Source organism: Lynx rufus, unplaced genomic scaffold (assembly GCF_022079265.1).
Source record: "Lynx rufus isolate CCGP_SWC_20201006 ecotype Redwood Valley unplaced genomic scaffold, mLynRuf1.p SCAF_9, whole genome shotgun sequence".
Taxonomy (NCBI): domain Eukaryota; kingdom Metazoa; phylum Chordata; class Mammalia; order Carnivora; family Felidae; genus Lynx; species Lynx rufus.
Window position 1 is genome coordinate 90,851,526 of NW_025814897.1, and position 12,642 is coordinate 90,864,167.

Below are 12,642 nucleotides of genomic sequence, written 5' to 3' on the forward strand. Positions count from 1 at the left end.
ATGTTGATCTTCCCTTCTCTTTTCTCTTTGCTTCTGACCAGTCTTACAATAACATTCTTTGCCACTGGCCATCAGTGAAGACTGCAGTGATCCACTTTTAAAATAAAATTGGTGGGAATCTGGGATTAGAAACCCTCATAACAAACACAACTGATGAAAGGCAACTCCAAATAAGGAAATAAGTGCCAGGCCAGAGTCTGACAACATGGTACCAACCCTGCCATTTTCTTACTTCCTGATTGTAAGCAACCCTTGTGGTATCTTTGGGCTTCAGTTCTTCTCTGTAAAATAGGCATAAAAGGCATGCAATTGTACACGACAGAAAGATATATGGGAAAAATGCTTTTTAAAACTTTTTTAATTTTAATTTTTTTAATGTTTATTTTTGAGTGACAGAGAGAGAGAGAGAGAGAGAGAGAGAGAGAGAGAGAACTATCAAAGGAACAGCATAGAGAGAGAGGGAGACACAGAATCCAAAGCAGGCTCCAGGCTCTGAGCTATCAGCACAGAGCCTGATGCAGGGCTCAAACACAGGAACCATGAGATCATGACCTGAGCTGATGTCGGACACTGAACCAACTGAGCCATCCAGGCACCCCCCAAAATGCTTTTTATTTCCTTCTATAAAACTTGAAAATGAAAATTCACAAATATGGATTTAGTTACATTGAATGCCCACATAATGTGGCCATAGAAATTTCTGTAGAGAATACCATGAAAAGACAGACATGATATAATGAAGTGAAAAATACCTGATTTTTTAATTTCATTTCTTTATTCCTTCAAAAATTGAATGCAGCTGCTGGGCACTACAGCTAAAATGGTGAAAATAATCCTGCTCTCATAGCTTACATTCATTTGAAGGAAATACAAAAAACCAAATAAATTAAAACAAAGCTGTCACAGTGAAACATGCTAAGAAGAAATAAAATGAAGTGTGGGATGGGCTGTTAACACAGCAGACGTTGACATTTTGGATTCAGTAGCCAGAAAAGGCTTCCTTGTGACACTAACTTGTGGATACAGACCTGGAGTCTGGGAGGAGGGACTGGCAAGACATGGTTCCTGGGTGGGGTTGTGTCTAGTGTGTTTGAGGGTCATAAAGGAGGCTTTGAGACTGGAGTGGAGTGAGTAAGGGAACAGCAGGGGATGAGGGCATAGCATTAGTGGGGAGGGGGCCATGTCACAGAGGGTGTTGGCAGCTCCTGATGGGGATTCCTTAGCTTTCATGCGGAATGAGATTGGAAGCCATTTGTGGGTTTGGGGTGAAAGGAGGAAGATGTTCTGCTTTATATTATAATAGCATTTCTTACTCTGAGAACTGACTAAAGGAGGTAAGAAAGGAAGCTGAATAGCTTTGGAGAGGTTCCCACAATGACCTCGACAAGATGTAGTGGTGGCTTGTGCCAGAGTGCTGGCATGAGGATGATTTCTGGGCATATGTTGAGGTAGCAGCAGTAAGATTTGATGATGAACCAGTTTGGGTGTGAGAAGAGTTTAGATGACTTAAATGATGCTTGATCTGAGCACAGGAAGAATACAGTTCTATTGTATGAGAAAGGGGATGTCTGCAGGAAGAAGGGGCTGGAAAATAAGTATACTATAGTCTTATTTTTATATAGCATTTATATACATGTACACATATGAAAATTCATAGCCCAAGGTCTGAAATGATACACACCACTTGGAAGTAGTTACCTCCAGTGATTATCATGGAGATGTGAGGATGGGCCTGCCTTATTTTATTCTGTGTCCTTCCATGATGATAGAATTGTTTACAATACACTTGTATTTATCCATTGCTTTGGAATTGATAAAAGAATTCCACCTACATCTGAAGTTCTTGGGTCGATCCATTTCAAACAGAATCTATGAAGCTTACAGAGTTATACGAATGTAGATCACAGGCATTTTTTTTTTGATTAATGAACTACATTATGAACACAAATTTCAGCCCACTTCTTGGCTGTGGAAATTGAACACAATATGGGCTAATAAAATATTTGTGTTAGTCACATATTTGAACATATGATGCTTTCCTGATTCATCCCAAGATGTTACTAAGAACTGAGGGACAAACCATAGCCAAGGTTTAATTTACTAGTGAGCTACCCCTCATCGGGTCTGGCAGTGTTGAAGGCTCAATCAATCCTCTGCAGGTCAGTGGGTCTCACCCTGAGAACATCTCAGTAACAAATATCTGACTTCTGTCTTCTCTGTGGTCACTGAGTGAACTGAATTTACTAGCAATGCTCAGTGCGTCCTGTCTGACTGGAATTAATGGACTGAGGTTGTTGCCACCGACTTGCTCTGTGACCCTAGACAAGTCATTTGAACTCTCTTGCTCTTTCTTAATTGGGAAAGAAAATGAGGAAATGAGTATCAGTTTCCTGCATGCTTCACGGACAAATTATGGGAATGTCAGAGGTACGATAATCCCTTAAAAGATTATTTGGGAAGAGGCCCTTTGATACATTCATTTAAAAAAATAAAAATCAAGCTTGAAAGTGAGAGCTATCTGCCTTTTCAGGATAGCAACATCAATGTAATTGTATGAGTCTCTTTCTTTGTCCTTATAAGGGGTAAATAAATGTCAAGGTTTACATTTGACATCAAAGTAATGTTCAGGGTAGAGCATGAATCCAAAATTCAGAAGGCACTGAAATATAAAATAATGACTTAAAGGGAAGTGTCATTCACTCCTTTCAGAGGTCAAGGATTTTTTTTTTACTTAAGATCAGTTCTCTCTTCCCAAATGCCAGGGCTTCCCTGCTCTTACTCTACAAAGTATGCACATCCCAAATCATTTTCTTGGGATGACAAGTGTGAAGGGGAAGTAAAAACGAAATGTGGTGCAAACAGACCTCACTCCTGCTGGGCTATCAACAGGCAAAGTGCTGAAAGCTGATGGAGAACCAACTATAACAGAGCTCTAGACCCATGTGGTTAGATTTGCCCTTGAGTGGAGGTGGGGGCAGGGGCTTGATGTAGGCAATGACTGAGCATAGAGAGATAAGAAGTACTAAAATGATGCTACTCACAGTGGTCTCTCACTGGGTCCTTTAAGTGGGTTTTTTTACATTTTGGGTCCTTCTCCTGGTAAACTCCCTTACTTATTCTCCAAACCTCTCTGTTAGTGGAGAAAATGCCTCCCCATCTCTCCATGCATCAGAAGTTCTTCTCAAACTCTGTGTCCCTCTTGTTCTTTCACTAAAAGCCTCACTGGGATTGAAAAGTGGAGAAGAGAGAGAGTTTTGGGGCAAGGGTGATTCTGGCAAGGCAAAGAGGAAATTTAGGATGTTTGCCTTTCAGAAAGTGTTTCCCTCCCTTTGATATCCACTTTGGAAAGCTGGTTGGTATTACCTACCACAGTGGACACTTTACTACAGGCTCAGATCCTTATTCTAGACTAAAGGACCTATTTTCTCAAGCTGCTTTGGAGGGGTGCTAGTGTGCAGGAATTGCCATCAGGCACAGAGACTTCAGACAAAGTCTCCTCTGTCTTAGGGGAAGCCTGAACCTAGTATTAGGTAAGTGGGTGTATGCAATGACCTGGTCCCACTGCCTCAACTTACAGTGATTCTGAGACAGTCATAGCCTCAGGGATCTCTGTGGAATTGACCGTAGCTTCATTTTGCTCAAGCTTGCTTATTTGGCATCTCTCACAGGTGCTCAGTTTGCAAGCTCTCCCAGTCAGCTTCTGGTATAGAAATGTCAGTTGCAACATGGGGACAAATAAATAAAGTTGGAGAGAGGTACATTTATGGTTCAGCAATTCTAATACTAACTATATTCCGTAGAAAAACTTATATATATTTGTATCCAAGTGCATATAGGAGAATGTTCATAGCAGTGCGATTTGTTAGAGCCCCATACTGGAAAAATCTAAATAAATTTAAATATCCATCAGTAGTAGAGTGGATGAATAAATCATGGCAAAATCAAACAAGTAAATATATACACTAATGAAAATTAAAATGAATGAACTATAGTTGTACGTACCATACCATGAATGAATCATGTATAAATTTGTGTATCTATATATCAATATACCTGTATCTCTATCTGAGTGAAAAATAGCAAGACACTGAAGAGGATATGTGTGTATACGTGTGTGTGTGTGTGTGTGTGTGTGTGTGTGTACGTGTGTGTGTATGTATGTATGTATCTATCTATGCAATTCACCTTAGACAAAGAAATTATCCTGTTTTAGAGATATGTACATAGATTTAAAACTATAAAGAAAAGTAACTGATTAGCAAAAATTTCAGGATAGTGGTTATTTTTAGAGGAGAGGGGTTATAATTGATATAAGAACACACAGGGGACTTCTGGAAACTAATATTTCTATTTCTATGCTGAGGTGATATTAACATAGTTGTTTACTTTTGACTACCTTTGACTATCAGACTGTACTTTAAAATGTGTCCCTATCTCATGAAGGACTATGGGACCACCCAGATTTAATTGGGTTGCATACCCTTAAAAGATTTTCTGGAACTCATTTTGTTTTGTTTTGTTTTTTGTTTTTTTTTTGTTTTTGTTTTTTTTTTTGGTAAGTATATCCTTAGGAAAATCAACAGATCTTGAGATCTACCCAAGCGTAGACTGTCCTGAAACTAATTTTTCTTTAGTTATGTACTGTCTCTTAAAGAAATAAAGCCTTGAGGGCACCTGGGTGGCTCAGTTGGTTAAGTGTCCAACTTCAGCTCAGGTCATGATCTCATGGTTTGTGAGTTTGAGCCCCGCGTCTGACTCTGTGCTGACAGCTCAGAGCCTGAAACCTGCCTCAGATTCTGTGTCTCCCTCTCTCTCTCTCTCTCTCTCTCTGCCCCTCCCCTGCTCATGCTCTCTCTCTCTCTCTCAAGAATAACAAACAAAATTACATTAACAACATTTAAAAAAGGGTATAAAGCCTCAAGCCTTAAATAGAAAGCTGGTTCATACAATCAAATCTAAGTGGAAGTGTTTTGTCGAAAACATTGATTTATGATTGGCTTTTAACTAAGAATATTTTAAAGAATGTATGGACCTATTTCTGCCTGGGTGACCCTGCCCCATAGTGTGTGGCTGTCCTTAAATGCCCCCAGGAAGTCCAGCTTATAAATGTGGCTCTCCCTGATAGGAGATAGGACTCTGCTCATGCTGGCGTGTAGTGGGGGGACAGATGGCTGACACCCTTGAACAGCTCTAGGCTACAGAGCACACTCTGGTCTGAGCTTCTTTGTTTGACCTGCTGAGACCCACTGACCGAAGTCATGTTCCTATCAGGTTGGACAAAGAAAGACTTTGCAGGCTATTGAAACATTGTAGTCCCATAACCTCCTTTTCCCACCATCAACAACCATCAAAGCTTTCCTAGAATCATGGGAGACTGACTTTTAACTGTTCTCTTTACATTCATTCATTCTTATTCATGTATTCACTCAACATGTATCATGTCAAGTTCCTACTTTGTCTCAGGCATTGTTCCTAGAACTTAGGGGTATGTAGATGAGAGAAAAAAATTACACAAAAGATCCTGCCTCGGTGGATCTTTTAATGCATTAAGGCACTCTTCATGTTATTCTCCACTACATCTTATGAGTATGGAAGGCAGCATTAATGCTTACCTTCTAAGTCTATGAAAAAGTCTCTTTTGTTTAGAAACAAAGAAATAAAGGGGGGAGGGAGATGCTTCTGTCTCCAAACCTAACACTAGATAATTAGTTCCTAAATGGAAAAAAATAAGTGATTCTCGTGTCTTTTATATTATTCACTTCAATAATAAAGCTTCTGGCAGAAAAGAATATGATCAGGCCAGGAAATGTCACGATTAACAAGATGGTTAAATCATAGTATCCAGATTTCAAATAACCTGTGTTTCAAACCTTTCTCTACTCTTTACATCAGAGTGAGTTTCATAATGTTTCTCAGTGTCTTTATGCCTTAGAAATTTGGAATCTCCAATATCCAGGACATGGGATTGCTCTGAGGAGTAACTAAAACTGTAACTTAAATGCATGGTGCCCAGAGCACACAAGTGTGTAGCCTCACCACCATCCATTTCCTTCATTCCTTTTCATAACCCCCCATGGATTTCTCAGCCACTCTGTTCTGACAGATTTGACACCCATGTCCAGGGTCAGAGTTTGGCATTGGTTAATCTACTTTATGCATCCCATTTTCTGGACACACACACACACACACACAAATGATTTAAAGATGGCACATAACTCAGTTTGGGGCAATGAGACCTAAGGGGACATTTTCTGTGGGCTTGGAGAATGAAGATTTCTTACTCTTTTGCATGAACTCCCCAAAGAGATTCCCCTTATCCCTGCTGGGTGCAAACGTGGAAACATCGTCATTGCTGGCTGCCATCGTGCAAAGAACCTGGTGTCCTGAGAAGCAGAGCGAGAGAAAGAGTACAGTTCAATCTTTGGAGACATTATTAAGTTATGGGAGCAAACCTCTTGTCTGAATATGTTAATTATGTGAACCAATACATTCTCTTTATTGTTCAGGCCTGTTGATCTAATAAAAAATGTCTGAGTACCTCAACACATAATAATTGTTCATTAAAGGTAACAATTATATTTTGAGTCAGATGGCAAAATGTTTTGAACTTCACTGAGAAAATTGCTCAAAATATCAATGAAATTTTTAAATATGATAGACAGCCTGGTACCTGCTATTCTAGCATATGGCCTATAAAATTTCACTAACTGTTTTAATTTCTCTTCTGGAATGGAATACTAAAAGGAGAAGACCTAGAAGGAAATACATGGATTTACATTCTTTAATTTACCATACAAATTAAAAATTTACATATCTAAGTTTAATCTTAGTAATATTCAACAACCTTGCCTGCATACCTCCCTGCTGCCTTTTATTTCACTACAACCCGCTCTTTCTCGCCCCCAGAAAATGCCTCTAAATCCCTGAACCTGTCAGGTTTCACAAGCATGTAATTTTGCTTTAGCTAAATTCTAAACACCAGTAAGAGGTGAATTTGACACAGGAACTGTGAAAGAGTCTTATCTACAGTGACACAACTGCTACCACCCTAATGTCTATTAAGTAGCACAGAATTATAGTGTAACAACTCTGAAATTGCTTGTGACACCTGCATGAATACCAAATAGATTCGTTATGTTCAGACTTATTACAAAAAGCACTTTCTGAATTTTAAGTGATTAAGACTCTTACAAATTAATAGCTACCAAGTGAGTTTACTTTCTAATGTACATATATTATTTAAAGATCACAATTCAGTTAAATGTAGGCAACAATGCAAATAATATTGCCACTTACTAGAAAGGGTCATTTAGAACAATATTCCTAATTTGGAAGGCTTTCATATGGCATTATTTTAAGAAAAGTACACCCCCCCCCCCTTTAAGTGCCACATGTCATTCCCCCCATCTCCCTGGAGATGAAGGAAAAAAAATAAAGAAAGAAGAACGTGATAAATGTTCATATTATGCAGAATTTGCCTTTTTGAAATCCCATTCCCCATTGCACTAGCTGGAATTTTATAGAGATATAAATCACAAAGAAATAAGACGCCAGTAATGAGATAGAAGTGTATTTGAAATATGGATGCAAATTCTTACCACCTGCTGAGCAAAAGTAGTCTGCAGAGACTGTCCTGGAAACCACGATGCCATTAGCATCTTGTAAGCTCTAAATTTGCAGCAGAAGAATAGAGGAATTATATCTGTGAAATGCCAAAGGCCTCTCTGATTTATCTCTCAGCAGAGTGTTTCAGCCACATCCACATAAATATTTTAACAGGAATTTAATTTTCATTTTAGTCACATAATAAATCTTTTTATTACACACCATCATCTTGTCCTAAATGAGTTGCCTTTTTCATGCAATTTGTGTTCATTCCTCTTCTGTGTTTGATAAATACAATTTTAATATACAAAGGAACAATGGTTTTATTTACACAAGAGCCTTGCCATGGGCCATTTCATTTTAGCCATGAATTCTATTTATTTTAATAACAATTTATACTACAGCTATTAGTTGGCTTGTATGTAGCTTCAGCATTTGTTCTTAGGCCTTCAGGACATTAGGAAATTGGGGCAGTGAGGGGATGTGAAGTTGAAGTAATGCTCCAAGTCAATGTCCTTATAGATTCAGGTTTAGATGCATTGGCTATAAGGTGTGTATATGGCTCTATTCTCCATCTGATTGTGTGTTTCATCAAATAGCATATGGGAATTGTAGGCAGTGGAGGTCTGATGGAATCTTGCCTTATTTAAATGTCATGGGTCACCCTGGTTTCTTCACTCTGGTGACATTATAAACACTTAAACATGACGGTCAATCCTTTTGAACCCACCAGGAGGACAATAAAAGGTATTACCTTTCATGTATTTATTGAGAACCCCATCAACACATAGTGGGTACTTATCCTGCAACCGGTCCCTCAAATGAATCCAACAGTTGTCAAGATATTAAATTTGTAGGGCGCTTGGGTGGTTCAGTTGGTTAAGCGTCTGACTCTTGATTTTGGCTCAGGTCATGATCTTGAGGTTTGTGGTACTGACCCCCATGTGGGGCTCCGTGCTGACAGCATGAGCCTGCTTGGGATTCACACACACACACTCTCTCTCTTTCAAAATAAATCTTTTAAAAAAATTATTAAATTTGCTACTTGCAAATGGGTTGACCAGCTGGGGTGTTGGGCAGCCATGACTGCATTCTCTGTCTGTATTATTTCCCTTTCACTTTTGCTTAAAGATATTTAGTCATAACTTTTTATTTTAAAAATGCACACAGAATTGAGAGCTTAATCTTGAGGTAAGGAAGCCTTAAAAAGCACAACACAATTATTAAAGTACCACAAGTCTTTGTATCTTTATCAAAGCTTCCCAAAGTTGAAATTGAGTGTGGGGGAGCAGGATGAGAAACATATTTTGGAATGGGTAATACATTAGGAAAAGTTTAAGAATGACTTTTTTCAGCATTCCTATTACTATTTGAGGGAGATAGATTTTTTTTCCCTGATTGACCTTTGTTTAAAATGGAAACAACAGATCCCGGGTCAACCACTGCCAGAGATCTAGCTATTGAGGACGTCTTTATTCCTAAGCAAATAATGAAAAATTACACTTAATGACATTTTTTCATCCAAGGTTTCACATGACATTTTTCCAAACATTTGCTTTTTCATTTTTTGTTTGTTTTAGTAGTTTCTTGCATGGTCTGAGGTCCAACAAATATCTTTGTTCTCACCCATATAATAAACATGAGTGTCTCCATGGGAAAAAAAAAACAACATAGTGATGATAGAGCAGTAAAATGGTCCTAATTTTTTAATAAATGGACATAGGATGAGGAAAATTGATTAGTTCAGATTTATTGGTCCACTAATTACTTACAGATGGCCCCTTGGCTCTTTCTATTTCTTTTGTTTTTAATTTTTTTAATGTTTATTTATTTTTGAGAGAGAGAGAGAGACAGAGTGCAGGCAGGGGAGGGGCAGAGAGAGAGAGGGAGACACAGAATCTGAAGCAGGCTCCAGGCTCCAAGATGTCAGCACAGAGCCCAATGCGGAGCCCGAACTCACGAACCCTGAAATCATGACCTGAGCCGAAGTTGGACGCCCAACCAACTGAGCCCCCCAGGTGCCCTTTTTTTCTATTTCTTCTGTATATTTTTCTCTATTGAATTTTCTACAGAAACCTGTCTATTGTCTTTGTATAAAGGAAAATTGTTTTCTTTCATTTTATACAGTAGACAAATAAGCTAAGTATTGTTTATGCTATTCTCTCCAGTAGCTCTGTCTGAATGTTTTTATCTCCTTTTTTTTGCATGTAAATTCTAGCTGTATGTTGTGCCCAGTTCTGTGCTCCCTTTTATTATTCACACATTCATTTATGTATGTGCTCATTCATTCATTGCTTGTTATGATCCATATACAGCCTGGATACAGCTCTATAGGGGGGGAACATCCTTTCCTTCAGCTTCCTGGAAATATCTGATTCTCTCTTTCTTTTTTTAATATCTCATACTACACTATAAGTTCCTTGAGACTTTAATCTGTTATTTGATTTATCTTTCCAAGAATTTCCAAGAGAGCACCTTGCACACACTAAACACTCACAAATGTTTGTTGAAAGAGTGAGTAAATTATTTTGCACTCTGTATGGGGTTTGCTAAACACAAATCATCTTAGCTCAAATCTTTTCCTTACTTTGCTCAAATTAATAAAGTAAAGATAAATGTGGTTTGATTGTATCCAATCTTTCATCAAAAGTGTACCGTCTGGTGTGCTGACTAATAAGTATGGATTCAAGTCCTTAAACCAGCATTTATTAGTTCTGTGACAGTGTGCCTCAGTTTCCCCATTGTTAAATTGCAGATAATGATAGTTCATAAGTAAATAGTTCATAAGTTCACAACTCAGTTTACTATTTGAATGAAATTTGGTAATGGGCCTAAATGATATAAATGATAATGGGCCTACTGCCTGATATATATATTGAATTCTCAGAATTTCTTAGCTAGTATTATTTTTTATTATTTGCTGTTCCTATTTTTATTAGTATTAATATAAGAGGTTTTGTCTTATATTCAAGCCCCTCTCTTGCTAACTCCCATGAAGCAAGATTATATGTTTTTGGAAGCTGCAATGGCATAAGATTTCCTTGCCATAACTATCATATATATATGTCATATACATATGATAAATATTATAAATACATATATATATTTAGATTGAGGTAAAATTGACATATAACATTATGTTCATTTCAGGTGTACAATATAATGATTCAATAGTCGTATACATTATGAGATGATCACCACAATGACTCTAGTTGATATACATCACTATGAAATGTTGCAAAAAGAATTTTTTTTCTTTTAATGAGCATTTTTAAGATTTACTCTCTTGGCAACTTTCAAATATGCCCCAAAATATTATTATGTTTTAAATGTTTACATATTTATTTTGAGGGAGAAAGATGGAGTGGGGGGGGAGGGGCAGAGAGAGAGGGAGACAGAGGTTCCAAAGTGAGCTCTGTGCCCAATGTGAGGCTCAAACTCATGAACTATGAGATCATTACCTGAGCTGAAGTTATACACTTAACCAACTGAGCCACCCAGGAGCCCCCACAATATAATTAACTATAGTTACCACATTATATCCCCATGACTTATTTGTTTTATAAGTGGAAGTGTGTATCTCTTGATTCCCTTCACCCATTTTGTGGCCCCCTCCACCCCCAGCAACTACTGTTCTTTCCTCTGTATCTATGAGTTTTGTTTTGTTTTGTTTAGTAATTGGTTTTATTTTTTAGATTACATATATAAGTGAAATCATACAGTATTTGTCTTTCACTTAGCATAATACCCTCAAGGAGGTCTATCCATGTTGTTGCAAATGACAAGAGTTCTTTCTTTTTATAGCTGGGTATTTGTGTGTGTGTGTGTGTGTGTGTGTGTGTGTGTGTGTGTTCCACATCTTCTTTATCCATTCGTCCTTCAATGAACACATAGGTTGTTTCCATATCTTGGCTGTTGTAAATAATGCTGCAATGAACGTAGGGGTACATATATCTTTTCAAATTAGTGTTTTAATTTTCTTTGGAAAAATTCCCAGAAGTAGAATCACTGGATCCTATGGTAGTTCTATTTTTAATTTATTTGAGGAACCTCCATACTGTTTGTACCATTTTACATTCCCACCAATAACGTGTGACATTTCCATTTTGTCCAAGCCTCACCAACACTTGTTTCTTATCTTTTTTAATAACAGCCATTCTAACAGATATGAGGTGGTATTTCACTGTGGTTTTGATTTGCATTTCCTTGATGATGAGTGATGTTTGAGCATCCTTCCATGTGCCTGTTGGACATCTGTATGTCTTCTTTGGAAAAGTGTCTTTTCAGATCCTCCGCTCATTTTTTAAAATAGATTTTTTGTTTTTTGCTACTGAGTCATATAAGTTCTTTATAAAATGTGGATATTAACTCCTCAATACATGATTTGAAAATATTTTCTTACATTCAGTAGGTTGTCTTTTATTTTTCTTGATGATTGCCTGTGCTGTGCAGAAGCTTTTCAGTTTGATATAGTCCCACTTATTTATTTTTGTTTTTGCTGAGTTTGTTTTTGGAGTCAGATTCAAAAAATCATCAGCAAGATAGATGTCAAAGAGCTTACCACCTATGTTTTCTTCTGGAGTTTTATGGTTTCAGGTCTTACATTCAAGTCTTTATTTTGAGTTAATTTTTGCATATGATGTAAGATAGTAGCCTAGCTTCATTCCTTTGCATGTGGTTGTCCAGTTTTCTCAATACCATTTATTGAAGAGACTGTCCTTGCCTCATTGTATATTCTTGCCTCCTTGTCATAAATTAATTGACCATACATGTGTGGATTTATTTCTGAGCTCTCTGTTCCATTCCACTGAACTATATGTGCTTTTGTGCTGACATACTCTTTCAGTAACTATAGCTTTGTAATGTAGTTTGGAAACAGGAAGTATGACACCTCCAGTTTTGTTTTTCTCTCTCAAGATTGCTTTGGCCATCTGGGGTCTTCTGTGGCTCTACAAAAATTTTAGGATTGTTTGTTCTGTATCTGTGAAAAATGCTATTGGAGTTTTGATAGGGATTGCATTGAATCTGTAGAATGCT